Source organism: Antechinus flavipes, chromosome 5, assembly GCF_016432865.1.
Source record: "Antechinus flavipes isolate AdamAnt ecotype Samford, QLD, Australia chromosome 5, AdamAnt_v2, whole genome shotgun sequence".
Classification (NCBI taxonomy): Eukaryota; Metazoa; Chordata; class Mammalia; order Dasyuromorphia; family Dasyuridae; genus Antechinus; species Antechinus flavipes.
The window spans coordinates 189,618,650-189,646,196 of record NC_067402.1 but is presented as its reverse complement, the minus strand read 5'-3'; the positions used below and the strand labels follow the sequence as shown (position 1 = coordinate 189,646,196).

At 35.0% G+C, this 27,547-nt stretch overlaps 1 protein-coding gene across 1 annotated transcript in view; it reads right to left on the bottom strand.

Moving 5' to 3' along the window:
* The window catches only part of LOC127538666 (glutamate receptor ionotropic, NMDA 2B-like), a 362,778-nt gene that overhangs the window by 64,539 nt on the left and 270,692 nt on the right, over nt 1-27,547 (bottom strand). The gene's annotated exons all lie outside the window — the stretch shown is intronic.

Here is a 27,547-nt window from a genome sequence, read left to right as displayed (position 1 = left end):
CAGAACAGGGAGTCAAATCAAAAGTAAGAAAAGCTGAGAGCATTATCAAAGTATGGAAAGGTGGTTGAGACTAAAGCCTGAATCTGGCTATAGGGAACACAGAAAAACAACCAGAGAATGACAAAGAAATACTGAGGTATCAACATTGGGTTGTTACTGGGAAAACATCTTTACAATTAAAGGTTCTGATAAAGGCCTCATTTCCAAAATATATAGAGAACTGACTCAAATTTATAAAAAATCAAGCCATTCTCCAATTGATAAATGGTCAAAGGATATGAACAAACAATTTTCAGATGAAGAAATTGAAACTATTACCACTCACATGAAAGAGTGCTCCAAATCACTATTGATCAGAGAAATGCAAATTAAGACAACTCTGAGATATCACTACACACCTGTCAGATTGGCTAAGATGACAGGAAAAAACAATGATGAATGTTGGAGGGGATGCGGGAAAACGGGAACATTGATGCATTGTTGGTGGAGTTGTGAACGAATCCAGCCATTCTGGAGAGCGATCTGGAATTATGCCCAAAAAGTTATCAAACTGTGCATACCCTTTGATCCAGCAGTGTTTCTATTGGGCTTATACCCCAAAGAGATACTAAAAAAGGGAAAGGGACCTGTATGTGCTAAAATGTTTGTAGCAGCCCTATTTGTAGTGGCTAGAAACTGGAAATTGAATGGATGCCCATCAATTGGAGAATGGCTGGGTAAATTGTGGTATATGAATGTTATGGAATATTATTGCTCTGTAAGGAATGACCAGCAGGATGAATACAGAGAGGCTTGGAGAGACCTACATGGACTGATGCTAAGTGAGATGAGCAGAACCAGGAGATCATTATACACTTCGACAACGATATTGTATGAGGATGTATTCTGATGGAAGTGGATTTCTCTGACAAGGAGACTTAACTGAGTTTCATTGGAGAAATGATGGACAGAAACAGCTACACCCAAAGAAGGAATACTGGGAAATGAATGTGAACTATTTGCATTTTTGATTTTCTTCCCGAGTTATTTTTACCTTCTGAATCCAATTCTCCCTGTGCAACAAGAGAACTGTTCGGTTCTGCAAATATGTATTGTATCTAGGATATACTGCAACATGTTTAGCATATATAGGACTGCTTGCCATCCTGGGGGGTGGGGGGGAGGGAGGGAGGGGAAAAAACGAAACATAAGTGATTGCAAGGGATAATGTCGTGTAGAAATTATCCTGGCATGGATTCTGTCAATGCGAAGTTATTATTAAATAAAATAAAATTTATAAAAAAAAAAAAAAAATCAACATTGGGTTGTTCCATTAAAGATCATTAGACAATCAAAAGAAAAAAATAGCAGTGTAGAGAGAATGAAGGAGCTCAGAAAGGAGTGTATACAGCCAACTGAATTATTCTATGAAAACAAGGATGACAATCTAATATCAGCAGAAGTGTTCACGAGATTTTTTTATAATAAAGTCCAAGATTTCATAATATAGTTTATAATATAATAATAGTTATGTAATATATAATATAATAAAAATAGTTCATAATATATTTTATAATAAAGTCCAGAGCATTACACTGGGCTTTAATTCTCATTAGAGTTTGACTCTGAAACCATATTTACAAATGACTGGTCCATAGTCACTCCCTCCCAAGGACTCAAAGCACTCAGGATTTATGCCAGTCAATGAATAATAATCAGGCTACCTCCAGGTAAAGCCCATCTGACATAGCCAGGTTATGAGAAGACTTGCTACCACTAGGAATATCTTCTCCACCTTGTTGTACTTCCCTCATCATGGCTTCCTGCAGCTTCCGATCACTCAGAACTCAACCAGACGACTTGAGTGTTCATAGGTCCTACATAAGTTGGGAGTCACCAACTCTATTCTTTCCAGGAACATGGAAGACTATCAACTCTTACCAGCTACTCTCCTTTTAAAGATCCCTGGAAAACTGATCCAATAAAATAATCAATAACAACAATATAACCCCTGGACCTCATCACCCATCCTGAAGCTGTAGCTTTAGAGTTTCCTGACTTTTTCATCTTTCCTGCAACTGAATTTTTGAGGTATTGTCTTTACTTAATTGGAATGGGAATTCCTTGAGAGCATGGGCTATCTCACTTTCTATATTTATATCCTAGCTCTTAGTACAGTGTTTGGTATCTAATAAGTACTTAATAAATGTTTTTAATTAATTCATAATACTCTTTATCATTTTAACTCAAATATAATGATTATGCTGAAGTTTTGTAGTGGTTTAAAATTTATGAAGCACTTTCCTCACACAATGCTATAAGGTAAATAGTGTTAGTCCATCATTCCCATTTTATACCCAAGAAAATCAAAGCACAGAAATACTTAAGTGGTAGCTATATAGAGATTATTGGGTCTGGAATTAGGAAGCCATGAATTCAAAGCTCATCTCAGGCACTTATTAACTGCATGACTTTAAGCAAGTCACTTGCTTCTATCTACCCCAGTTTAGTCAAAGGTTGTAAGAATCAAATGAGATAACATATTAAAGCAGTTAGCAGAGTGCCTGACACATAGTAGGTATTATATCAATATTTATTTCCTTCTCTTTCCTCTCTTCAGATTCTCCACCCCCTAATCTAAGTGATTTGCCCAGGGTAAAAGCTAAAAAGTAGAATTCAGAAATTGAACCCAAATTCAGACTTCATGATTCTGAAACATGTCCAGTGCCCTTTTTACTACTGAAATGTAATAAAAGCAATAACACTCACTTTGCTAAACATGATTCTTCTAAGATTCCTACCCAGAAGACCTGTTGGGTCTTGATTGATCTAATTACCCTGGTTTTATTACTTCTGACTCCCACATTCCCATGTGATCTATTGTATAGCTGGACATACTTATTTTATATCCCCTTTATTGGCTTTCTCAACCTTTTGTTTATTGTTGGTCTAGGACTATTCATATCCCAGGCATAACAGCTAATCATATTAGGTTCTTTCCCATATTTTTATGATTTTCCAATCTCCGACTATTTTTTTCTCTTTTCTTCAAATCAGAGCATCTTTTCTCCAATATCCCCAGATCCTTTGGAAACTATTTCTACTTGTAATTTACTATGGGACATTTAGTTTTAAAGGATGACTCCAGGATGTCAAAATATATGTTAATATATTCCTGATTAAGGACTTCTGCTACCATGACAACCAGACAGCAGCAGCCACAGCAACAAAAATGGGTGCTTCTGCAGTAGCCAGATTCATTTTAGTGCAATTGCTAAGCTTTCTTTTCTTCATTATTAAGCCTTCACCACAATGTCATCAGAAAAAATACACTAGAGTCTCTCAGTTAATTCCACCGATGTGACTTCCTAAAATTAAAAAAATTGGTCATAAAGATCTTGTGACATCCAGGAAAAGATCAAAAAATCTTCAATTTAATGCACATGAAAACTTTTTATAAAGACCTAATGAGGGCATCTCTTTTTTCTTACAACATTGTTAATGTATTGAGCAATAAAAAGTAATAAAAAGCTAGAAACAAAAAAGGAAATTATAATGTATAACATAATCATAAAATGGTTGTCTGATCATGGAACCTCAACATCTAGCCTACACTCTTCCAGTCAAGTTAACCTTTTGTAAAAACTAATTCCAACAATTACCTCTAACATGGACACCAAGCTTTAATTCTTTCTTATTTCCAAAGTATAATATAGGGATTTAAGGGGATGCAGACTTACTTGTTAGCTATCAGGCAGAAAAATTATGTGCTTATGCACAAATGTCTACCTGCATGTTAGAAAATAGTTCCTGAAATGCCCATTTAGGGCAGTGAAATCCTGGAGCTAATGTTGTTCCTTCCATTATGGTGTTGAGTTTTCTTAAGTGATTTAGATGTAGCAATGAGAGCTTAGCTTTGCCTAAGTATAAGAATTCAGAATGATTTTTTAAAGGTCCAGCTCCTATTCTTAGATGGAACCTCATAGCCAGCATGAAGGGATGACAGCAATATCACACCTAGAAATGAGAATTCTGAGAGGTGACTCTATGATCAAGAATCCAGAAATCTTACAGCTATTATGGAGTAACTGCACTATATATAAAATCTGGTGAACTTTGATTTTATGCTTTGGAGCTTACTATTATAGTCTATATCCTATTGTTGGAGAATGCTACACCAATCTATCTCCCATTGTCCTAATCCTACACAACCAAATTTACCAATTTATAGACAGGTGATTTGTCTATAGCATTTTCCTTCTTCAGAACCAATTTATAATATGCCAATGATTTGTCTATTTTTTTCTTTCTTCAGAATTTCTTCAGAAAATTTCTATTCTTCCTCAAGCAGCTTTGTTTGGTATGGCCATCTCCTATTCCATACACTGTGCCCTCCAGAATCTCTGCTCTTTTGTCAACAAACTCCCTTACACTTTCCAACTATTTAACTAACCTTACAGCTAAATCTTTCTCTTTAGCAAAAACCTAAATTTCCCTTCATTGTGCCAGGATGTGGGGTTAACATATGCTGTCTTTCATCTTCCACTTTCAAAGCAATTCTCAATCTCCCTTCTCTTACCGATGCTTCTGTTTCTGAGGTCTATACAATGTACCTATCCCATTCATGTTGCTCTCATCTCCTGGACTTCAGGTCAATTTCTCAGGGACTTCATACTTACTTCTTATTTATTTCATCATGCTATCTCCTGCTATCACCCTCAAGAACTCCATTTTGATGAGACAATTCCTCAAATTTTTCACTTCCTCGACCATAACAACCTGTTTTTCCTACCCCACTTCAGGGACACATAGGCAGGGACACACTTTAGACCTCATCATTCCTTGGAATTGTACCACTTCCAAAATCCTAAACTTTGAAATTTCACTCTTTCACCCCATGTTTTCATGTCTTTCAATGTATCCTTTTTCTCCAAGTTTTCTTGCCTCAATACCCATCCTTCATCCGAAAATTGACCACTTTAATGACTCTGAAATAAGAACTGCTTGCCAAATTCGTAAAGGTTCTCCAAATTTTGAGCCTTCCTCAGAAGCTACAGTAGTGTCTTGAACACAGTATGTACTTAAAGAATGTTTCTTGGAACATTTCCTAAAATGGTATCTTTCTCTATTCTTTCCCTCTCTTTTCCTTTTCCCCCTTCTTTTCTTTAAGAAAATTCCCTAGAGATTCTTAATCAGAAATACATTAATACTAATCCTGACATCCTGAAGTCTATCACCTATACCTGGATAACACCCAAATCTCTCCTTCCACTGCTCACATTCAGTCTAAAATCCCTCTAAAAACAAATATCTATCCACCAATAAGGCAATCCTTATTGCTAAAATTCCTTCTAAGGCTTATTAATATTGTGCTCAAACTCCTTCATAATTTTAGTTGGGCATCTAAGTAGCTCAGTGGATGGAACTTTGACCCTGGATCCAAGATCTGAGTTTGAATCTGGCCTTGGACCCTTACTACCTGTGTGACCTTGAAGTCACTTGAGCACAGTTTCTTCAACTATGAAAGGCAAATTAATAATAGCCCCTATCTCACAGGGTGGTTGTGATGATCAAATGAGATGTTTGTAAAATATTTAGCACAATGCCTTACACATAGTAGGCTCTTAATAAATCTTTATTCCCTTTTAACTTCACAACCTTTACTTATTGTTTACTCTAGAACACATTCTACCACCAAAAAGTAGCAAGGGAGTTAAGCTTTTGTTCTGGAGGGCACAGGAATTAAGGGTTTGAATCTCTACTATATAGTTAGATAGCTAAGCATAGAAGCTTATAAGAGAGAACTAGAGGTTAGGCTAGTGACTGTCTATACCTATGGTTATGAGTGATTTCCAAATAGGCCCTTCCCAAGTGTAATGAATCATTTTGGGGAAGCATTAATTAAAACCAACTAAATTACCAGCTAACTTTGAAAGTGTGCAATTATTAATGAAAAGGTCAAGTTAATTCTCAAAGAAGATACAAACAATGAACCTAAGAGAAGATATTCATGAGATATGTAGGCCATCCAATCTTCCTCAACGAAATATCAAGACACTCATAAACAGATTTCCACCATACTTATTCAGTCTTTTCTCCCACTCCTCTCCAACATAAACTCTCTGACTCAGTCAGGCTAGGAGCTGAAAGACAATTTTGAGGTCATCTTATGCAATCCTCTCATTCTACAAATAAGGAATTTGAAACAGGGAGAGATGGAGACTTAGCTAGGGGCACTCTGAGAGGCAGCGATACAGTCAGAACTGGAGCACAGATAATTTTACTGTGCTCCACACAGCATGTCCATTTTCTCTTCCCTGTCCTTATACCAGCTGTTCTGATTACATCATATGCCTATCTCAGCCTACTCCAACCTATATTCCCATGACAAATTACAAGCAATTCAAACATCCCTCACCCACCAAACCTAGGTTATCAGCTCATAGAGGAACAGATATATGCATTATATTTCTTTTCATTTTCCTATTAAATGGAAGCATGATCACAACACGATAGAATGAAAATGATAATAATAATAAGTTTTCCCATTTGAATTTTACAACAACCTCATGAGTTATAGCTTGACTAAAATTATTTTAAAGGTCAGAAGAATTAGTTCTCCTTTGCATAGGAAACTTTCTTCTGCAAAGACATAATGCTTGCAAATGGTCTCAGTAGTTCTCTAACAAATGCACCCATCTCTGTGGGAAATTTTTCATATTTAAAAAAAAATTATTGTAAGGTTACTCTGGGAGCATGTAGATGACATAATGACCTGGTGAAGGAAGACTTTTCTTTGTGAGCTCACAAATACTGTGTGATCTTGGGCAAGTCACTTAATCCTGTTTGCCTCAGTTTCCTCATCTAAAAAATGAGCTGGAGAATTAAAGAGCAAACCACTCCAGTTCTTTTGCTAAGAAAATCCCAAATGGGATCACAAAGAGTCAAACATGACTAAAACAACACAACAACAATAAGGTATTTCTTTTTTCCATTTCCACAAAAGGTAGAAGGTCATGACACAGATAAAACTGCAGTGAGAGAGTTTAGTAAGATATAAGGAAAAATTTTGTTACTTAAAAGGAGGATAAAACACTGTAACCAGATATAGGGCAATCTCTATATCGAGAGATCTTTAAAAATAGGTTGAAGGATCATCCATCTTGTATGATTTATGTGCTCACCTGCCTAGAGGCAGAAACCAGACAAATGACCTCTTAAGAACTCTTCCAATTCTGGGAGTTTAATTCATAATAATTTTCCATGTCTGTTGCTTCAGCCATGTAACTCCACTAGTTTTTCCCCTCCAAAGGCACCTTCCAGACCAAATACTATCTTGCCTATTAAAACATCTCAAGTTTCCATCTATTTATTTTCATCATTTTTTATATTACAATAACTGTATTCAAACTCTGTTTGTCCTCTTGCTATCTCCCCACTCTATTCTCTCAGACTGTGTTATTCAGCCATTTCAAGCCATGGCCAACTTATAGTGACCCTGTTTGGGGTTTTCTTAACAAAGTCCTGAGGGGGTTTCCCATTTCTATCTCTGGGTCATTTTACAGATGAAAAACTGAGGCAACTTGAGGTTCTCAAGACCATACAGTGTCTGAAACCAGATTTGCACTCAAGAAGATGAATATTTCTGATTTCATACCTAGCACTCTAGCCATTGTATCACCCAGATGCTCTCTCCCAGTGAATCCCAACCCAACTTTTTCTCCCCAGTCTCTAATCTCATGTCAAATATCAGGTAATCAAACATCCCTAATCCTCCACAGCAGATACACACACACACACACACACACACACACACACACACACACACAAACACACTCACAATTATCATTCATTTATTAATCTATCCATCTTTCTATATTGATCCTTTTATCTGTCTTTAGCTCATAATGCAAGACCACTTTCTCTAGGAAAATTTATCTTATTAACCCCACCCATTTTACAAAGCATTACTATATTATTTGAGTCATTTCTCAAATTCAACCAATTCTTACTAGTAAATATACCTTTTGTACCCATTGTCTATTTGTAGCTTTGGGTTTTCCTCTTAGATTATATGGTATATGAAGGTAAGAATCATTTCTACTCACTCAATTGCCATCTAATTACCAACATTTACAAATCACAGTATTATATAGTCTTTGGGTATTGAAATACTTTTAACATAATGATTGTTCAACCTTCTCTTTAATCCCCATCCTGAGATAAATGATATTTCTTAGAACAACTCTAGAAAAAAAAGAGACAGGAACAGTCTCAAAATACTTCCATTCCTCAATTTAGGTTCCAGTGTACCATCCCAATCCTCTCTAATTTAATATGATATTTTAATTCCATATGACAGCTTTCCTCCAGGGTCTTCAGAACATTTCATACATAATTCATTTTTTCTCACAAAGTCCCTGCAAAGAATGACTATTATAGTTATGTGGGCATCACTTCCTTGGAAATTGCAAAGCTTGGCCACTAAAAGGTCTAAGATGTCATATTAAGTATCCTCATCGAATATTCTAAATCCCAGTGGTAAAATATACTCTTACTGTTGTTCATGCAAGGAGAGGCTTATGAAATCTTGGCCCCCTCACATATAATAGATGCAAAATGAAATAATGAAAGACTTCATTATTATTATATGGCAAGGGGAGAAGGGGAAAGTGTAGAGAAAAAAAAACAGAGAGACAGAGTCAAAAAGAAGTGTTTGTTTTGTGGCCAGCTAAAAACTCTCCAGGAAACTGGGTCCAACATTATTAACCTTTATTCTCCGGGCTAAAGATTTTACCCTTGCCCTGGGTCAGAGATAACACATGTTGCTATCCTCCAATGAGTATTCAGGGGGCAATGTTGGGTAATTCTTATGATTTATATACCTGTCCTTTAAGAACTGAACATCAATGTAGTTGACATTCATTAACCCTTAGTACCTCCTTACTCCCCACAAAGGTCCAATATTTAAATGAAATTAAATCTCCCTATTGCCTATAAGTGAGGGAGTCTGGCAGAAAGTAAAAAGGAAATGCCAGCTTTCCGCTTTCAATATTGGTTGCTGCTGCATTTCTTGTTCCAAGAACACAGAGTGCTTACATTTCTGTGCACGTCAGACCAATACTGTACCCACCTATATTTGCACAAAGCAACACGTGAGGCCATGTTTGATTGCTTTCAGATCATAGGACACCTGAAAGAAAATGAAGCCCAAATTTCAGTGAAAGACCCCAGGGCACATTTTGCCCATTGCATTCTTCTCCAGGTGCTGTTGCTGCTGCCGCCACCAACAAGATTAACAAGAAGGTTATATTTAAACTTCCAAGAGGCTCTGCTGTGCCATTATGGGTCTATTTAAAATCCTCTGGGCAGCTGCAGTACATAATAACAAATCAGCAGGAGGGAGGGAGGAAAGGCAGGAGAGGAGATGGAGGATAGGGAAAAGAGGAAAGGGAGGGTGCAGGCAGGTCGGGAGCATCACAGATTGTTTATGGGAAAAACTGACTAGTCAAATGATGGCAAGGGGTGCAGTAGGGTTAAAGATGTCACCAGCATAGAGAGGGAGAGACAAAGAGACAGAGACAGAGACAGAGACAGAGAGAAGCATTAGGAGAGTGCAAAGAAAATAATTCAAAACCATAAGATAAAAAATACAAATTTTTACTTGCATAGACTATGTTCTTTTTTTTAGAATATACATGTTCTGTTGTATGTATGTTATATGTATGGTAGAAGTTCTACCAAATAACATAGGGTATCCCTTCAACTTTCATAAAGAATCAACATTACAAAGTAAAGAGCATCAAATATATCACACAGGACAGCCTTTTCACTTAACTAATGAATGAAATACTTTTCCCAATCTAATAAACAAGAAAGAAGGAAGGAAGGAAGGAAGGAAGGAAGGAAGGAAGGAAGGAAGGAAGGAAGGAAGGAAGGAAGGAAGGAAGGAAGGAAGGAAGGAAGGAAGGAAGGAAGGAAGGAAGGAGGAAGGAAGGAAGGAAGGAAGAAGGAAGGAAGGAAGAAGGAAGGAAGGAAGGAAGGAGGGAAGCAAGGAAGGAAGAAAAGAAGAAGGAAGGAAGGAAGAAGGAAGGAAGGAAACAGGGAAGGAAGGAAAGAAGGGAGGAAGGAAGGAGGGAAGAAAGGAAGAAAGGAGGGAAGTAAAGAAGAAAGGAAGGAAAGAGGGAAGGAAGGAAAGAAGGGAGGAAGGAAGGAAGAAAGGAAGGAAGGAAAGAGGAAAGGAAGGAAAGAAGGGAGGAAGAAAGGAAGGAAGGGAGGAGGGAAGGAAGGAGGGAAGGAAGGAGGAAGGAAGGAAGGAAGAAGGGAAGAAGGAAAGAGGGAAGGAAGGAAGGAGGGAAGGAAGGAAAGAGGGAAGGAAGGAAGGAGGGAAGGAAGGAAAGAGGGAAGGAAGGAGGGAGGGAAGGAAGGAAAGAGGGAAGGAAGGAGGGAGGGAAGGAAGGAAAGAGGGAAGGAAGGAAGGAGGGAAGAAAGGAAGAGGGAAGGAAGGAAGGAAGGAAGGAAGGAAGGAAGGAAGGAAGGAAGGAAGGAAGGAAGGAAAGAGGGAAGGAAGTAAAGAAGGAAAGAAAGCAGGAAGGAAGGAAAGAGGGAAGGAAGAAAAGAAGGGAGGAAGGAAGGAGGGAAAGGAGGAAGGAAGGAGAGAAGGGAGGAAGGAAGGAGGGAAGGGAAGAAGGAAGGAATAAGTATTTATTAAGCATCTACTAAGTTGACAAGCATTGTTCTATGCAATTTACACATATTATCCCATTTGATAAAACAACCCTGTGATTTAAATGCTACTATTATCCTTATTTTGTAGATGAAACTGAGGCAGGCAGAGGGTAAGTGATTTTTCCAGGGTTACACTTCTAAATAGAATTTGCACTCAGGTCTATCCAGTGCTTTTTTACACTATACTTCCTACATCCTTCACCAAATGGAAGTTATTATCATTTCCATTGAAAACTATGTCCCATTCCCACAGAGCTCAGAATTAAGTGAAATTTCCCATTACTCCCTTTAATTTTAATCTTCAAATCTTTCATCCAAGTACTTTTGATAGGTTTGGATACAACACAACTCTGAAAACAAAAATTCTTTTTTTTTTTTAAACAAAAATTTACTTCTGTTTGCTTTCAAACTTCAAGGTACACCACTACAGTTTTATAATTTAACATGTTTTTCTCCTCTACCTAATATAATTTGTATCTATAGCACCCATTAAGTATTATTATTACTCATTATTATTAAATACTCACTAAGTATGAGTATTTAATCACTACAGTAGTTCTATAGAGGTAACTTTTTTGCATATTAGATGCTTCATGAAGGTTTATTAAATTAACCACCCCACACCACCCCATCATGTTACAGGTGAAGAAACTGAAGCTCAGAGAAGTTTGCTACTTGAGTAGAGGCTACTTGAGTAGCCTCATATAGTTATTGCTTCACACCATTCAAACTACTGGCCATTTTAGTGATTCTTTATTGAGTTGCTCCTAAATTGTTGACATCTTCCTAATGTCTCCCCATGAACAGAATGCTAGTAACCAGTAACCAAAGCCCCACTAAATTGTACTAAATATAATCCTTAAAAGGTCATCTTCTGGAAGAGCCAGGTGGTAGCAGTATCCCTGGAATCAACATAAACTCAATTTGCCAACTAAACTGATGCAGTATTCCCAAGAACCATAGGCTGCATATATTCCACACAAAACAAGGGAGACAGTTAACAATAACCTAGTTAATTTAGGCTATATAGGTAGCGTTCTGAATAACCTTAACTCTGTCAAAAGCAAACAAACCAAAAACACTCTGAATCATCAGAACTGCCTGTTCTTTAAACAATCTTTAAACTTCCTGTTCACTTTCTATTTTATGAACACAGTCTAAATGACCTGCTGCCTTGAGATATAAATTCCTGGAGGGCAAAACTGAAAAATAGTACAAATACTGGAAAGAGGAGCAACTGGACCAGGAGTAAGGATGCCCAAGCTTTAAAACCATATTTGCCACTTGATAACTGTGTGACTCTGAGCAAATGAGCTTCAGTTTCTTCTCCTATAACATGATGGAGTGGGGTGGTTAATTTAATAAACCTTCATGAAGCATCTAATACCTAAAAAAAAATTACCTCTGTAGTACTAAATACTAAATTAAATAAATTGTGATTAATTAAAATTAAATAAATTTATTTAAATAAAATTGTGATTAAATAAAATTGTGTATGTTAAAAAAGTTTGGGAAATTTAAACATTAACAACATGGAATTTGTTATCATTAAATTTTATGTTTCATGTAGCTTCTAGCATAACTATTAACAATATAATAATAATAATAATAACAATAATAAGAATAACCTGGTTGTTATAGGCAGACTCCTCAAGGCGTCCTCCTTACGCCTTGTATTTCTTTTTTAATTTCCCCTAGAAGAGTATTCTACACATAATGCATACTAAACAGCAACTTATGGCTGAATAAGAGGTAAATGCAGAATAATAGAAATAGTTGTTCTAAGTGAAGGAATAGTAGTATTTTTTAATCAGTGCGTTACCAATCTATAAATAATACAAAGTCTTTATAATGCTTTTTTGAGAAAGATGACAATGATGGATTTATATATTAGGTGCCTTATTTATTTAAATTAAAAGAGTTTTCAATGTAAAAAAAAATTAAAAATGAACTAGAGGAAGCAGATGGAAACCTTATTCTGTATCCAAAAAGTCAAGAGTGTGGAAAAATATCATATCAAAGAGAAATGGAAAGAGGATTGCTAAATACTTGGAGAAGGAAACCAAATGTGAGATTCTTCCCAAATAAGCAGGAGCTAGATGCTTTAAACCAGTGTTTCTCAAACTTTTGTTTTCAGTATCTTTATCCTATTAAAAATTATTGAGCATCTCTCCAAAGTGTTTTTGTTTATCTGGATTATATTTATAGACATTTGCCATATTGGAAATAAAAACTGTTTTTGAATTTGTAGACCCTCTAAAAGGGTTTCAGAGATCCCCAGGATTCTCTAGACCATACTTTGAGAACCAGTGACAAACACAAAAAATTGGATCTCTAAAGAAGCAAATGCCCGCTTGTTCCCCAAGAGACAAGATGTGATTTCATAGTTGCAATTAGGTGAGAGAATAAAGGGAAGAGCAAGAACAGACGTAGTAGTGGTTGATAACTCCCTGCTAAGAGGTACTGAGGAAGTAATTTGCTTACTTGATAATAAGAATAAAGAGATCTTTCTTTTCACAGAATGTGTCCAAAATGTGATCCAAAGCTTCCTAAGGCTAATCCAAAAAAAGTGATTATTACCTATTTCTAGTGATTCATGTGGACACAAAGAATATATCCGAACAAACCTAGAAAACATTATTAGACATTACCATGTCTTAAACAAGAAACTGAAGACCTTAAAAGCATGAATGGTATTTTCTTCACTGCTATAAATAAATAGAAAGAGATTAAGAGGAGAAAGGAATATTTGAAAAGTGAATAGCTAGTTGAGAAGATAGTAGGGAATATTAAGGGAATGGTGGAAAGAGAGGTAACATAGGATTCAGATTGTCCCTTCCAGAATCACAAATAAATTATCATAATATTTCAAAACAGGGATTGTATAACAATGTTAAGAAGGGGGGGTGTAAAGAACTCATCAAGAAGCAATTCTTAAAAACAAAATATCTGATAACCAACTTCCCATACCATTGTTCATAGCATACCATGCCTAATATAAATCCACACACTTCAGTGCTGGGCTGGGGCAATCCAGCATTACTCATAAAAGCTGCCATTTTAATGAAGATACCTGCAGCTTAACAGTAGAATAGGGCAGGGGCAGATCCTTCTTCCAGGGTGAATTGAGAAAGAAGCAGATAGCAAAAAGAACAAAAATTATGTCCAGTTGCAAAAGTTTTAAAGAATATACCCTCATACCCACACTTAACACCACATACCAAGATAAGATCAAAATGGGTCCATGACCTAGGCATAAAGAACGAGATTATAAATAAATTAGAGGAACATAGGATAGTTTATCTCTCAGACTTGTGGAGGAGAAAGAAATTTGTGACCAAAGATGAACTAGAGACCATTACTGATCACAAAATAGAAAATTTTGATTATATCAAATTAAAAAGCCTTTGTACAAACAGAACGAATGCAAACAAGATTAGTAGGGAAGCAACAAACTGGGAAAACATCTTTACAATTAAAGGTTCTGATAAAGGCCTCATTTCCAAAATATATAGAGAACTGACTCAAATTTATAAAAAATCAAGCCACTCTCCAATTGATAAATGGTCAAAGGATATGAACAGACAATTTTCAGATGAAGAAATTGAAACTATTACCACTCATATGAAAGAGTGTTCCAAATCATTATTGATCAGAGAAATGCAAATTAAGACAACTCTGAGATATCACTACACACCTGTCAGATTGGCTAAGATGACAGGAAAAAATAATGATGAATGTTGGAGGGGATGCGGGAAAACGGGGACACTGATGCATTGTTGGTGGAGTTGTGAACGAATCCAGCCATTCTGGAGAGCAATCTGGAATTATGCCCAAAAAGTTATCAAACTGTGCATACCCTTTGATCCAGCAGTGTTTCTATTGGGCTTATACCCCAAAGAAATACTAAAAAAGGGAAAGGGACCTGTATGTGCCAAAATGTTTGTAGCAGCCCTGTTTGTAGTGGCTAGAAACTGGAAAATGAATGGATGCCCATCAATTGGAGAATGGCTGGGTAAATTGTGGTATATGAATGTTATGGAATATTATTGCTCTGTAAGGAATGACCAGCAGGATGAATACAGAGAGGCTTGGAGAGACCTACATGGACTGATGCTAAGTGAGATGAGCAGAACCAGGAGATCATTATACACTTCGACAACGATATTGTATGAGGATGTATTCTGATGGAATGGATTTCTCTGACAAAGAGACTTAACTGAGTTTCATTGGATAAATGATGGACAGAAACAGCTACACCCAAAGAAGGAATACTGGGAAATGAATGTGAACTATTTGATTTTTGATTTTCTTCCCGAGTTATTTTTACCTTCTGAATCCAATTCTCCCTGTGCAGCGGGAGAACTGTTCGGTTCTGCAAATATGTATTGTATCTAGGATATACTGCAACATATTTAACATATATAGGACTGCTTGCCATCTTGGGGGGGGGGGGGAGGGAGGGAGGGGAAAAAACGAAACATAAGTGATTGCAAGGGATAATGTTGTGTAAAAATTATCCTGGCATGGATTCTGTCAATACAAAGTTATTATTAAATAAAATTAAATTTAAAAAAAAAAGAAAAAGAATATACCCTCATAGCAGAAAGAACAAAAGTCATATCCAGTTGTAAAAGTTTCAAAGAATATACCTTCAGTAGTCTCTAATCATCTCCATCTTCCCTTAACCCATTCAAAACACCAAGAGACATCAGGCTAAAACTTCAGAGCAATCAGAATGATAAAATGTCTTGTGTCCATGACATATGAGGCTCAACTGAAGGAAAAGGGCATAGTTAGTCTGGAAAAAGAAGGCATTGGGGGACATCATCAATTATTGAAAGGCTGTCATGTGGAGGAAGGATTAGACTTGGATCTGGCACCACATGGCCAAAAGAAATTGAAAATATGGACTTGATGGAAAGAAAAATAAAGAGTTGCCCCAAAGTGAAAGACACTATGCCCAGAGGTAGTTAGCTCCATTTCCACCGAGGTCATCAAGGAAGGGGTGGGAAATCATTCATTTGTATGTCTATTAAGCTAGATGGCTGCTGAGGTCCCTTCTAACTCTCAAATCCTATGATTTTTAATATATCAGATAGCACATTTTATAAGCAACATAATCATATTCCCAGGAAAATCTGTTTAAAAATCCATAGGATTACTCTTTCTTTAGGAGAAATCAAAGGAATATTATACATGTGTGTGTATGTGTATGTCTTTATTTCCACAAAGAAGATGTGCCCTCTCCCCAAATTGCATCACGCAAAACTGAGTCTAATCATAATGAAAATGATTCAACACTAAACAAAAGAGAAGGATTTGAGTCACGTCTTCAAAAGAACACAGAGGTAAATAGAGAAGTCAATAAAGAAACTGTCCAAACAGAGAAAATAGATAAATAAAGCTATCATCAGATAGAAATTAAGCTAGAGAAATAAACCGTGTATTTGAATGTGTCTAGAAGAGGATATAAAAAGCAATCATTTTGTTTGTTTTTTGGTTTTCTTTTTAAAAATGCTATTTAATTGTCACTAAACAATGCTGAAAAGGCAAAAAAAGTATCTTTGAAATAGGGAATCTAAGGAGCAAAAGACATAATAAGAAAAAAAGCAGAATGGTTGAAATAAGTAAATTAATGTTTCATAGAGAAAAGGCTCATTTCCTCATAGAACATACTATTATAGGTAATTGTAGAACACAGAAGAACTGCTTTTGGTTGGGGCAAGGAGAGGGTGTAACCAGGGAACCCAAGGAAAAGCTGATCTATGCTCAAGAGGTAAGTTGAATAAAGAGCTTTAATTTTCCTTTTCTGTCTTTGAAGAGGTGGGAGTGTAAGTATAGAAATGATATTGGGGAACTATTCACAAAGAGAGAAGTGGGAGTTGGGTTGGAATAGCAAAAAAAGGAAAATTGTGGTAGCATCTTAAATTGATCCCACAGAAATGGAAAGAAGTAAAAGTAATCTTATAATGAACTATCCTAGAGGGTTAGATAAGGGAAAGAACAGATACTTCAAGAAATTTGTCATTAAAAAATGGAGTCATTTCCTTTCAAATGGGACTTGTTCCATTGCTTATTCTTATATCTCCAGCATTTAACACAGTGTACAGCATAGTGGGGCTTAGTAAATATGTATTCTCTTCTCATTACCAAACTAAGAAGAAACAAAATATGGAAAGAAAAGCAAATTAATATCAGTAGTAAAGATTGATGCTAAATTCTAAATGGAATCCTTATCAAAAGACTACAATAATATACCCAGGAAATAATTTATTATGACCAGCTAGAATTCATTCTAAGGAAGAAAGGGTGTTTCAAACCCAAAGAAGCAATAATACTTGCCTTTATAAATAACAATGTTATAAAAATCATATTATTTAAAAAGTATGCCTCTAATTTATGTTAAAAGCACCAAACAGCTTAAGTTTTGGATGGCCTTTCATTAATATCATTATAAACATACTTCTAAAATCACAAACTTGTAATTTTTAATCATGGAGGAAAATTAGAAGCTTTCGCAGTAAAGAGTGGGATAAAGCAAGTAGGTCTGTAACCCCCACTATTATATGACAATTCTAGAAATTTCTATGGTAATAAGAAAAGAGAACAAAATTAATAATATAAATATTGTCAAAGAGGAAAGGAAAGTATTTCTAGTTTCATATGAAATAATAAGATACTAGAAAATCTTAGAGAATCTTAGAGAGGATAATTAATAGCTTCAGTAAAGTAGTTGAATTCAAAACATAAAAATCATCAGTATTTTTAGAGATTACTAATAGAATTGAGGAAGAATTCAAAAATAAAGGACAATCCATTCAAAATAAGTACAGAATGCATTTCAAAATCTGGAATTTAATCAATGAATATGTGTGTGTGTGTGTGTGTGTGTGTGTTATTTATTTAAATACAATTACAAGATACTCTTTGAAAGCATCAGAGAATAAATGAAGAGATTTTTCACTATTAATGATTGGTCATACCAATGAATAAAAATAATGGTGCTACCTAAATTAAACCACATATCTAGTGTTATATAAATCAAATTACCGAAGCAATACTTCATAGAAATAACAAACAAAAATTTAAATTTAAAAAAAGAAATAATAATGCAACCAAATTCAATTGGGAGAACAAATGGTCTACATTTTTTTAAATAACAAAAATATATACAAATTAATGGAGCATAGCATTCATTATTTAGCCTAGAACTATATTTTAAAGCATTAATCATCAAATTTATTTGGTACAAATTACAAGGTAAAAAAGAGTATGTGACAATAAAACAGACTAAGTAAGTTATAAGCAGAACAATCAAAGCAAGAGGCCAATTAAACCTAAGGACACATAAAATAGAACAAAATTCCTTCTATATAGGAATTACTAGAAAAAAACATAAAGCAGTTTACATAAATGAGATTTAATTCAATATGTTATACATAACATTGTCTCTTTTTCTTAATTTTTAAATTTAACTTTATTTTATTAAAGCTTTTTATTTACAAAACATGCATGGGTAATTTTTCAATATTGACCCTTGCAAAGCCTTCTGTTCCAAATTATCCTCTCTTTTCCCCCATTCCCTCCCCTAGATGGCAGATAGTCCAATGCATAACATTAAATCTTTGAAAGGGGATATAAAAGAACATATCATCCTTTTCCTTCTCTGCATTCAAGTTGTTACTACCTTAATTCAGAATTTCATCATTACTCACCCAAAATATTGAAATGTCCTGAGAATTCAGTTTTCTGCTTTCACTATCTCCCTTGTCCAATCTACCCTTCAGGTAGCTGTATATGTGATAAAGATCTGACTATGTTATTCCCCTGCTAAAAAAGACAAAACAGCTAGACTCTTCTGTTTGTCATCTAAGTCCTTCACAATCTGGCTTCAGGCCATGTTCTCAGACTTATTAGTACATAGTAATGCTTTTTAGTCATTCTATATATTTCAACCAAACCAGACTCTTTGCAATTTTCAACACTTGGCATTCAATCTCCTATCTCCTTGCCCTTGTGTAGACTGTTCCCCAGAACTAGATTGGACTCTCTTCTCACTTCTCTCTTTTTCAAAGTCTTTCTAAATAAAGTTTTTCCTGATTCCTCCCCCAAACCCTAGTTTCTAGTGCCTCCATCTTACTCCCTGTGTCAAACTATCTTTTATTTTTATGTATTTTATCATTTCCCTTGATGGAACATAAGCTCCTTGAAGAAGAAACTATTGCAAGTTTGTCTTTATAATCCCAGTACATAGTAGGCACATCATAAATAGGTGTTGATATAATGAGCATAACAAAACATTAGAAAAAGCAAAGGTAACTTGACAACTATAGCTAAATGAATAATTCCATTTTTGAAATTTCCCTTTTTATTTTGAACTGTTATCCACAATTCCAAACAGTTCAATATCTAAAGAACAATAACTCCTATTTTAAATAAAATATTCTCATCAAAAAGATACTTGTACATGGCAACAACAAATTTATATGATGATCAAATCTGACAGACGTGGCTCTTTTCAATAGCCAAGTGATTCAGGCTGGTTCCAATGGTCTTGTGATGGGAGGGAGCCATCTGCACCCAGAAAGAAGTCTATGGGAACTGAGTGTGGATCACAATATAGTATTTTCATCTTTTTTGTCTTGTTTGCTTGCATTTTGTTTTCTTTCCCATTTTTTCCCTTTTTGATCTGATTTTTCTTGTGCAGCAAGATAATTGTGGAAATATGTATAGAAGAATGGCATATGTTTAACATATACTGGATTACTTGCCATTTAGTGAGGGTATAGAGGGAAAGGAGAGAGAAAAAATGTTGGAACACAAGGTTTTGTAATTGTGAATGTTGAAAACTATGTGTTTGGAAATATAAAAATTTGGAAATTTTTATTAAACTAAAAAAAGAAAATATTTGCATCATATCACCAATAAAAAGCCTTATGTACAAGATACATAGGAAATATACATAAATATTTAATACCAAGAACTATTCCCCAGGTTTTTCCATCATGCTTCAGCAGCCTTCTCCCTCTACCCATCTTCCATTGGTGAATACCATTGGAATTTCCTCTTGGAACAAAGGACCAGGCCAACGATACTTTACTTTCAGAACACTAGGACCCTGCCCACCCTGCCCCCATACAGGTACCTTTTCTTCTTCGTTTCATCTCCTTTTTTATTTTCTTCTATTTCATTGTAAGTCTCTGAGGGCATGGACTATTTTTTTGTTTGTTTTTGTATTCCTAGCATTCAGCACATTGCATGGTACATAAAAGAGCGCTTAATAAATGTTTGCTGATGAATAGTTTTCAATAGCACAGTACTCTATAAATGACCTTTTGAAGAATGTTACGTATTACTAATAGTTAAGGCAAACTCAAATTTAAAAATTCTAAGATTTTACCCCAAGGCTTGCAAATGGGGGGTGGGGAATGCCAAGTGATAAAGGTAGGTTCAGCAATATTGTATCAATCAAGCTACAAATTTCTGGATATCAATTTGAACTCATGTGAGAAAAGTGACTAAACTGTATTACTCTTGAAGCAGTAATTTCACTACTGAAGGAGAGAAAGATAATAAAAGGTCCAAAATATACCAACATATTCAAAATAGTACTCTCTGGTAGCAAAGAATTGGAAAGGGGATAGTGGTTTCTCATCAAATGGCCGATGAATATAAAGTAGCAATAGCTGAGATAGAATTAAATTACCAAAAGAACACTACACAAGGAACAGAGCAATGTAAATGAAAAGATGACTAAAAGAAAGTCAGACTCTAAGTAATTTAAAAACCATTGAAAAGAGATAATAAAATATACCTTGCTTGTTCATGACAGAAATTGGTGACTGCTAAATCAAAGTGATAGATAGATAAATTGAAGCTTATTTTTAACAAAGAAAAACTCTTAAGAAAAGAATATAAATATATCTATATATACACAAGTACATACATATGTATGTATGTGTGTATATGTATCTTATATTACGTGTACATATATATATTTAATAGTTTTTCTTGTTTAAAAGTTTCAGTCTGGAACATATGGGAGAATGTATGGGAGGTATGGTGTTTTTTTTTAAATGATCGTGAGACAAAAATACCAACATTTTGCTTGTTTTAAGAATATGGTACTTGAGAAAATGATTTGTATTTTTTGCCTTAATAAAAGGGAAAATTTCCTAACAGATAGAGTTATCTAAAAAAGGAATGGGTTGTCTAAGAAGGAGTGGTTCTGTCTTTCTGGTGATCTTTAAGCAAAAACTGGATAATTTTTAGTAAGCTATGATGTTAAAGGCATTCTTGTTCAATTGGTCTCGGCTTCCAGATGTCTAGGGAGGGGGAAAAATTCCCCATTCAGGAGAATCTAGCTAACTTTTGAAGTCCTTTTCAGCTCAGAGATGCCATGATTCTTTAATAAAATATATTTTTAGCTTCAAAACTTCAAAGATCAGTAATATTATGTGATACAGGTAGGTCTTGAGTAGTATAAATGATGAATCTCTGATGAGGTCACATTATTTTAATTCACACTGCATATTTCCATTAGGCTAGAAATAAAGACCATATTTTATATAATTAGAATTTTCAACAGTATAGATTCAAATATATGCAATCTCTGTAGAGGATTCCATAATCCATTAATTGGGACCAAGTTATACTTCTTCCATCAATTCATATTAAAAAGCCTCCAATCAAATAACCAATCAATAATAAGTAAATTTTCATGGATTAATGTGAATAAAAATATTTATTGTCTGATAGCCAACTCTTTTGATGATGAGCCTTTCTAAACTTGCCACCTTGGTCCTTCAGCAGTAGAGATACTCTATTGCTAGGCCTGTATTCAAAAACTCTCCAACTTGATAAAAGCTAAAATTCCACCAGGATAACCTAAGATCACCTCTATGTCATGAAAATGCATCAGAGCAGATGGAACAAGGGTAATTGTGGGCAATTAATATGCTAAGCAGTTTGATGGCTGCTGTGGAATAGAAAGACAAAGGCTGGCAGTGAAAAGAGAATCCTCCATTAAGACATTTATGTAAAATACAAATAAATGTTTTATTAAAATATTTTATCATCTACATTATATAATATTTGATAATTTCTTAGGTAATTGGTTATATTTTATTATTTAATATTTAATACAATTATTTTATAATTACTAATAATGCAATATGAATGAGAAAATGTGATTTGTATCATAAATTAATGATGCTTAAAGATACTACTAATAATTTTCAATTTAAATAATATTTTCCTCAAATGTTACATCATGCCATCAGCATAACCATGGAAAGCTATGCCCGAATAAATCCAAACTCTAGCAGATCCTACAAATAAGAAAATAATGTGCATATAGACCCAGTGATGACTGTATGTATGTCATCTGAGCATCAGCCTAGCTATCCCTGGCGAAGTGCATTGCCTTCTTGGCCAAAGAATGATGAATTTTGTAGCCACAGCATTTCACTAAGGTGGTGGGAAGGAAAGCCTATCTACAAAAACACTGGAAATGTTACCATAAACCAGCTTGGAAGGAATATTAATACTGATGAAATCATGAATCCTTGCAAATAATAATACTTTATAAAGTACTATGTGAATATTTTATCATAATTAACTTGTGAAAAATTTCTCCCTCAAACCACCAGAAGATGGATTATTCTCATCCACAAAGACTCATAAAGGTGGAAGGATTAAGGTGTGGAAGGTTAACTATTGATGGAACAAACATACACACTGAAGAAATTATTATAATACTGATGTATTATAAATGTTACAAATGGATACCATTTAGCTTATATAAAAATGCAAATTACTCTGTTAAAATGTTCCATTATCCTTAAAGGTAAAATGTGCTCTTACTTTCATTTAAGCTTTGAGTCTTGACAGAGAATAAGCAAGAAGCAGGACTAATTAGTATTAATTAGATTTATGTTCACAAGTTGTTAAAGAACCAGTATATAAAACATAAATCATATATTAGACCATAAATCATAGCCCATATATCTAAAATCCACAGAAATAAGGATATTCATCAGTGTCAGTGCCTCAGTTTCTCTTCAAAGCTCAAGGAAAAATAATTCTAAGTATTATGTCATTTAGTCAATAAGTATTTATAAATCACTACTATGTGCCAGGCATTGTGCTAAACTGAAAGAATGCCTAAAAAAAGTTGTCCCTGATCTCAAGGTGTTTGTAATCTAATGAATCAGACAACATGCACATAGCCCCAAAAGGTAAAGTACCAATGGGGAATAATCTCAAAGGTACGGCACTAGCATTAAAGAGAGTTGGGAAAGGCTTCTTGTAGAGGTTAGAGTTTAGCTGGGGCTTGAAGGAAATCAGGGAAGCTGGAAGGGGGGAGAGGAGGAAGAAGAGAAGGAGGAGGAGGAGGAGGAAGAGAAGGAAGAGAGAGAATTTTAGGCACAGGAAATAACTAGGGAAAATGTAGATTTGGGAAAGGGAATGTAAGGAACACTGAGGAAGCCATTGTCTTTGGGTCTCAAAGAATGTTTAGGGAATAAGGTATATAAGAAGACAGGAGATTTAGAGAGAGACCAAGTTATGAAAGCTTTGAATTCCTTTTTGCAGGATTTTATATTTGATCCTGGAGGTGATAAGAATGGATTTTATTGAAGGAGAAATGAACACATATTCAGAAAACTTCTATCACGTAGCAAATCCTAAATGTGATGAGGGAGACAGGTGGTAAAGACAGAATTACTTAATAGTAACTATCCATATATAATTAACCATAATAGATTATTAACAGTGAGGGAGTCCTGAACAAAATATCATCACAAACCCCTGTGGGCCCATTTCATGATGACAAATCATAGAAAAGTCTTAAGGATCCAAGAAGGTTGTGCCCTTTCTGTCTCTATCTGTATTGAGATTTAATTTATCTTCCAGCTTCTAGGCACTCAGGTAATTCTGTGACCTCCTGGGATAAATCCTCCTGGCAAATCACAGGTACACTTGTAATGGAGCCTAGCCTCCCTTGGTTAGCCATTCCATTTTAAAGCTAGATCATGTCATCACCTCCAAGGTGCTAATTCATGTAGAAATAAAAGAGCTGCCTTCTTTTACAAGAGACACTTTTTTAATTGAAAAATTATAGCATTTAGATCTGTAAATCTCTAAACCTGCAGTCTACTTAATTCTGAACAATCTACATAATGGCTCTAGTTTTCTTTGTCATATTCAGTCTCTATTAAAGAGATGCTTTTTTATCCCACCTTCTCTCACACAGCCCACTGCCTCCAAACAACCCCCACCAAAGTCACAAATCTCCCTTCTGTAAAGGAGATGGAAGCTGACTATTGCTTCCTCCCTCATTTGGGTACTTGCCTGGCCACCCCCTCAGCTTCTGCAATTCTGAATCAGCTCACTAACCACACCTTTTTGTTCTTCTTAGCACCCAGACCCAAACCCTATCCATGATCCCCTTTCCTGCACAGCCTTTGCTATCAGTCCTGGTCATCCCAGCCCTCCCTGAAAACTGCCCTGACCAAGTTCATCCATCTACCCTTCACCTTCAATTGTTCTTCTGACTAACCTCCTCCATCACCTCAGACTGATGACATTCTTTCTTACCTCTGTACCCAACACAAAGGGTTCACCTTGTCAAGCCTGAGCAGATATTTTAGAGCTCCGGCAGGTCCTGCTTAAGCATATAGTACATGTGGCAAAGTCAATGTCACAGAGTACTTACTCTCATGTATTTCTCTACTTGTCCTTTTCTCATTCATTCATTATTAGAAAGATGCTTCTTTGACTGTTACTACATTTAGAACTATACAAAATATCTATTAATCAGTATTAATTGTTATATAAACACATTCATGTAATGTATCACATCATTATCTATTATTTAATGTATGTATTATATATACTGTGCCATATGCATTGTGTATATATGCAAAGATTTATGCATATATATACTATGTGTGATATGTACACATATGTATTTGCATGTGGATCTAAAGCCTGCAGCTTACATAATTCTGAATAATCTACATAATGTCTGCCTTTATATTTTAATTATACTTATTACATATATGTGTAATAGTTATGTCTTACATAATTCTGAATAATCTACATGTCTGCCTTTATATTTTATACTCATTACTTTTATGTGTAATTAGTTATATCTTACATAATTCTGAATAATCTACATATCTACCTTTATATTTTAATTATACTTATTACATATATGTGTAATTAGTTACATCTTACATAATTCTGAATAATCTACACGTCTGCCTTTATATTTTAGTTATACTTATTACATATATGTGTAATTAGTTACATCTTACATAATTCTGAATAATCTACAGAACACCTGCTTTTATATTTTAGTTATACTTATTACATATATATATAATTAATTATATCTTTTTAGTTATATTTATCGTGCATGTGTTTGTATATATGTGTATACAGAAATTAAAATCCCCTGGGGTCTAGAAACAATCATAGAGATAACTACTAAGCTGCTGTCAGCAAGCTCTGAAAAAAAATTGCTAAAGAATGGAAGAGATGTGTCAGGACTACAGATGGGCAAAATGTCCTGGTTTTTGGAGAGGAGAGAGAAGAATATAAATGACAGGCTGGTGAGCTTGGCTGCAATTTCTGGCAAAAATCTCAATCACATTACTGAAGGAATGGTTCGTGAGAGTTTAGGAAGGAAAGTAGTGATTGCCATAAACCAGCGTGGCTCTGTCAAGAACAGGTCACAGCAGACTAATCAATTCCCTTTTGTTGGCAGGATACTAGGCTAGAACACCAGGGAAAAACTATGCATTAAGGAGACCTGGATTTCAGAAAAGTAATTGACAGTTTGACATGCTTTGCATGAAATAATATTTGTCAAGGATTTAGCACAGTTTCTGGCACATAGTAGGTATTCAATACATCTTCTTTCTCTACCTTTCTTCACTGTGCTTGCAACAAAGCGGAGAGATGTAGACAATGGTATAGTAATAAAAATTTAACAATCCATTCTCTAGGGGGGAAATGTGTACAATACACTTTTAATTTAATCTGCACTGTTAACAATGTTCATCTATGAAGTAAGAGATTTGGATTTCATGATCTCTAAGAGGAGATCTAAGATCTCCTGGGCATGGGGCCAGGAAGATCTGAGTTCAAATCCAGACTCAATCACTTACCGAGTGTGTATCCCTGAGCAAGCGACTTAATCTCTACCTGCCTAATTTCCTCATCTGCAAAATTGGGATAATAATAGTACCTACCACACAGAGTTAAGGTGAGGATCAAATGAGATAATATCTGTAAATTGTGCCTGACAAACAGTAATCACTTTAAAATGCTTGTTCCTTCTTTCCAAGTCTAAAACCTATGATTCTAAATTATTATAATTGAATTATTTAAACATTTTCCTGTACAAGAACAAGAATTTGGACCCACATGCATTTTTTAAAAAAGTCTGAGAGTTTTAGTGGACTGCAAGTTCAAAGAAACATGACTTTGGGATAATGCATTAAGAAAAACATTTTCCAGAAACATGGTGGCAAAAGTTCCATTGTACTCTGCCTCTGTCAAGCCATGCTTGCAACACTGTGTTTTGCCCTTGAAATCATATTTTAGGAAGACATTGACAAACTGCAGCAAGATCAAAAGAAGGAAAGTAAGATGGTGAAGGAATAGAGACTGTGACTCATGGGTCATTTGGATATAAGGAGATTTAGGTCCAACACTCAGGAGAAACACAATATCTCCCTTTAAGCTTTCCATAGCATCCTAGATTTGACATTAGAAGGCATCTTAAGGGTCATCTGATGACAATCCTTTGTTTTATAGATGAGGCCATTGAGATCCAGAGAGACTATGACATCCCAAGGTTACACAAGTAGTAAATGATGAAGCCAGGTGTTCTAACTCTAAAATCAAACACTTTCTGATATATAATACTTCTTTCTTGTTGGAAAATCTTTCATGAGGAAGAGAATTCAAATGGCTCTTATTGTTCTTATAACTAGGAATAATGGGTGGAAGTTAGAGAAGTTTTCTGAATATTTTCCCTTATAAAGAAAAAAAAATCCTAACAGTTACATCGCGTTCCAGGCTATCTACAACGAAATGGGTTGTCTCTGAAGGAGGCAGTTCTGCCTTCCCTTGAAATCTTCAAGCTGGACCAGATAAGCTTATTTAGAGATTCTATAGAAAAGATTTCTTTCTAAACAAGTCAACAAGTCAAGGAGCATTTATTAAGTGTCCACAATTTGTCAGAAGCTGTATTAAACACAGAACAGATTGGACAAGATGACTGAGATTCTTGTTCACTCTGAAATTCTGTGTGAAAGTAAAACTCTAAATGCCTGATGACATAAATCTATTGTTGTCATCTTTTTCTATCTCTCCCAAATTACAGCTTTACTGCTTATATTTGCACTCCTATGTGGTCAAATGTTTTTCATTTTCTTGTTTCAGATTTGCCCAAGCTGCACTGTTTCTCCTTATCTTTAATGGGATGTTATTTCTAGATGCAATGTATTTTATTAAGTGACATTTTTTAAATTGCCATATACTGGACTGGCAAATTAAGTGAATGCCATAGTATTCCTAGATTTCGGTGAAGCATTTGATAAAGTTTCTCATTCTATGCATAGGGTAAAGTGAAGAAATATTCTCGAAATCATAGCATGGGAATCCCTTTGTAATCTTAAAAAAATTATCAGCCCCTGCATTGTAGAAATTGTGGCTAATAGGATGCATCAGATGATAAATTTTATGATTATAAAAAGTTATGAATAAGGAGTACTTTGAAATGAATTTATATTTTTATCAGTCACTACAACGTTTTACATAT